General features: G+C 37.3%; 1 pseudogene; it reads left to right on the forward strand.

The window, feature by feature from the left end:
* Window positions 260-3090, forward strand: LOC104765262 (annotated as a pseudogene).

Genomic DNA, 4397 nt, shown 5'->3' on the forward strand with positions numbered 1-4397 from the left:
AAAGAAGAAGAATATAATCAAAAGATGGAATAAAATAATAGTATGATTGATATTGTCACTTTATATGATTCCTTCCTTATATGATATTTTTGATAATAACATATCGACTACATAAGATAAATTTAGGGCATACGTAAACTACAAGGCGATTCATGCAAAGAAAAAAAGATACGAGGACACAAAGATAATTTAAAAAAATGGTCCCTTAACAACAAGAAGTATTTTTCACTTGTATAATGCAACTAGAAAAGGCCAAAATAGAGAGCGGCCAAAACGGAAGCCAAAAAAACTCATTATTATTCCCTTTTATTTCTTTCTTTCATCATCTTCCCCCACTTCTTCTTGATGGTCTCTCACCACCATTACCACCACACACACACAGACGCTTTTTGTATTTGTTTCTTTCTTATGGGCTAATTTATTACATTTTCACTAAACAGTCTGTTTTTTATATATATATATATATATATATATATACACATCTACGAGATCAAACCTCTCTCGTGTTTCCTTTGCGCTGTTTTGTCCAATTTCTTATATGGTTTGTTTTGTTCCATTAAGAGTGTAACATTTTGGATCATCTTCGTCGGAAAATTTTTACGGGAAAAAGAGATAACTTTCTCTTAATTGTTCTTAATTTTGAGTCTCTCTGTTTTGTGTTTTCTGGTGAGTTGTTGTGTTTTTGATCCAATGGCTGCTGCGGTCACTGATGTTGTTCTGGACGATGTTCATGAAATTAATATCAAAAGTGATGGTGGTGAAAAGATCATCGGTGAAGGAATTGATGAGAACACTTCGATCACCGAGGCTGAATCAGAGCTGAAACCCAAATCAGAATTTGATATGAAGAAGCTTGTGGCCATGTTCAAGAAACTGAATCCTCTGGCCAAGGAGTTTTTCCCTTCTTACTACAACCCTAAGAAGAACAATCAGGTTGGGAAACCTAATCAATTTCTCTCTGCTGACGATTTTGCCACTGCCAAGAAGCAATCTGGTGAAGAATTTGAATCTGATGCCAAGAAGGATGACAATACCAGGAAGGTAGAACAATTCTGTTTGTTGTTAAAGCTTTAAACTTTTTTACTTTGCTTTTTTCTTTAATTCTGTTTTATTGCTGTTTTTGTTGTTATAGAGAAGAAACAATTATAGCCAAGGGAGGAGGAGGTTGACTGGGAGGATTTCTAAGGCTCAAAGATAGGATAGTATTAGAAGAACTGTGTATGTTTCTGACATTGACCAGAGTGTAAGTTTCATAAGTCTCTATTAAGGTTCTCCTACAGATTCTAGTTAACTTGCATCAATGTAACAATTCTGTTTTGTGATCTAGGTGACTGAGGAGGGTCTTGCTGCCTTGTTTAGTAACTGTGGACAAGTAAGCTTTAAATTAATGTTTTGTTATATATCTTTCAACTTGATGGGTTTGGAAAGTGTGTTTACTTTAAATATAGTATTTTTTAGGCTGTGTGACAAAGGTACTGAACTTTAAAAACCTTTCTGTTGAAACGATTGTGTAGCAACAAACACAACAACACTTTATTCTACTTGTAATATGGGCATCTGTCTGTATTAATTTCTTGTTTTTAAGAACTGTTTGTGTAGTCATGGCTTCTGTATCACGAACTTGGTGGTAACATTGAGTTATATAATTTTGTGAAGGTTGTTGACTGTCGAATCTGTGGCGATCCACATTCAGTTCTTCGATTTGCGTTCGTTGAGTTTGCTGATGACCGTAAGTTTGGCTGCTGGATTCTTGAAATGCTTTAACAAAAAAAGTGATAGTAAATATTTACATAGTAAAAAAATTCTACAGAGGGTGCACGAGAAGCTTTAAGCCTTGGTGGAACAATGCTTGGGTTCTACCCGGTGAGGGTCTTACCCTCAAAAACTGCTATTCTTCCAGTGAACCCCACTTTTCTTCCCAGGGTAAGATCTATAGGGATACTGATCAGATCAGAAGTTATACTAATCATTTTTGTTTCAGTTTTGAGTTTCGAATTTTACTTTTGATATCTACTATATTTTGGTTAATTCAGTCAGAAGATGAAAGGGAGATGTGCACAAGGACAATCTACTGCACAAATATTGACAAGAAGGTAAAATGCTGAACTATCTACAAAGAGTCTATATATATTTTTGTTAGTGTCTCCTGGTTTAAGATTTTTCCTACGATTGCAGGTTTCTCAAGCTGATGTGAGAACCTTCTTTGAGTCTGCATGTGGTGAGGTCAGAACAGAACCTATAACTATCTCATCTCTCTCTCTCTCTTATTTGTATAATTAACCTGAAATTTTCTTCTAAGGAGTGAATGTGATGCTTAACTTGTGTTCTAATACGCAGGTAACTCGTCTGAGGCTTCTTGGCGATCAGTTGCATTCAACTCGCATAGCATTTGTTGAATTTGCTCTGGTGAGCTCTTTTGATCTCCATGGATGTAATGTTTAATTTTGCTCTTTTTACTGATGAAAACAATGTCATAATACATTCCCTATATTATTTACTTTTTCTCTTTTTACTGATGACAAGAAGTTTCTTGAATGTAATGTTTGATTAAGGGATGAAAGATGACTGACACAATGTCTTGGCATTGGTTTTTTCACCTGAAAACTTAGAAACTTATATTTGTTTTTGTTTTTGAATGAACAGGCAGATAGTGCACTTAGGGCGCTCAACTGCAGCGGGTTGCTCGTTGGTTCCCAACCGATAAGGTAGATTCGATCAATGCAGTGTCTTAAAGATTTCTCTGAAAATCTCAACTGGATCTAAACTTTGGCTTTTATATCTTCTCTTTTTCAGGGTAAGCCCGTCAAAGACACCAGTGAGGCCAAGAATCACTCGACCACCGTCCACAAACTAGAAGAGAGACCCGACTAGCTGGCGTTTCAGAAGAGAGATGACTGCAAACCATTTCATTTCCTTCAGCAAATTTTTTTTTCTTCCCATTATCTGTTACGTTTTAGAACCGTTAAATCTCTCCAGTTATGTTATTAGTAGCTGGGAACACTATGATCCTGTCTCTGAATTTGGAGTTCTTTGTTAGGCTTTTCTGTCGTTTCCACTGAGATACTTTCATCATCTTTCTCTCTTAAGTCATTTTTTGGAGCATTTTGCTTTTTAAAGTTCTTGGCTTTTTCACCCTTTTTCTAAAAAAAGTTAGATCAACAGTGTTGAGATACAAATATCAAATCGTGGATATCTCTGAGAAGAGCTCCAGTGGTGGTAAAAATTGTGAATTTACAGAGTCGTGTACATCAAGTAATTGCGATACGGTCGTCTCCGAGTCCGGCGTGAAATGAGAATATTCTGAAGCTTTCGCAATCCTTAATTGAGAGGCTTTTGAGCTTTGGAAACAAGGATAGAGGGAAACTGAGGAGATTGCTGCAGCTACTTCCGATGAACATGCAGGTGCTCGAGCTGTGAGTAACTCTGTGTTGGCTGTAAACTATCTGAGAAATCTAGTTTCTTGCAGTCTCTTATGTATAGGGTTTACAATGTGGGTGGAGGGTGGCTCCCAGGGAAAGATTCGAGAGAGTGACAAGTAATGATGATCAGTTCATGGAGATTTGGATAGCTTTCTGTTAAGCTCTCCGGTAAGGAAGTGAGTCCATCGCAGCTGTTAATTTGGAGTGACTTCAGATTCTGGGGAAGCTCCATGAGGTGAGAGATATCTGTCACTTTCATATATTCCATGTCTGTTTCATCATCATATTGTGAAAACCTTTTGTTATCTGCATCACTTGACGGTGGACTCCTGACAGGTGGCTTTCCATATTGGTAGCTACTACTTCCAGGAAGACCAGAACCTTCATCATTGGGATCTGGAACAAGTGATGTCCTTGACATATATGGACTTAACGAGCTATTTATATCCGAGATATATCCTGAGTATCTTTCCGAGATCACAGCAGGTTCTTCAATATTCTGATGTGTGCTTTCAAACTGAGTTTCATATGGGTCTAAATCTTCTCTTTGTGATAGTGGACGGTTCTTTGGCAAAGATGACAAGCTTGATGTCGAAGTTACTTCATTTTCATCAATACGTTGACTAGTTGAAGCTATAAATCTGGTTGAGCACTAGTACTCGCATCTAATCTTGGATTCCCTGTAGGGGAAGACAGTTCACCTCTGCTCATAGAGGAAGTGCTGGCTGGACTTTCTGGAATATTCTTCAGATTCCTTGTGGAGGAATGTTCTCCTTCAGCAACTGCTCTTAGGGGGCAATCAGCTCAATATCATCAACATCCTCAGTTTCATCTTCCAAGATCAAACGTTTCACTGTTTCAGGTTCACCGAGGTCTCATGGTTCACGCAGATCATATGATTCACGTTCACCTTCAAGATATTACTAAAACCTGATTCGTTTTCATCAATCAAAAACCTTTTTTTTTCCTTTGAGTTAT

This window comes from Camelina sativa, chromosome 19, assembly GCF_000633955.1.
Source record: "Camelina sativa cultivar DH55 chromosome 19, Cs, whole genome shotgun sequence".
In the NCBI taxonomy this organism is placed as follows: domain Eukaryota; kingdom Viridiplantae; phylum Streptophyta; class Magnoliopsida; order Brassicales; family Brassicaceae; genus Camelina; species Camelina sativa.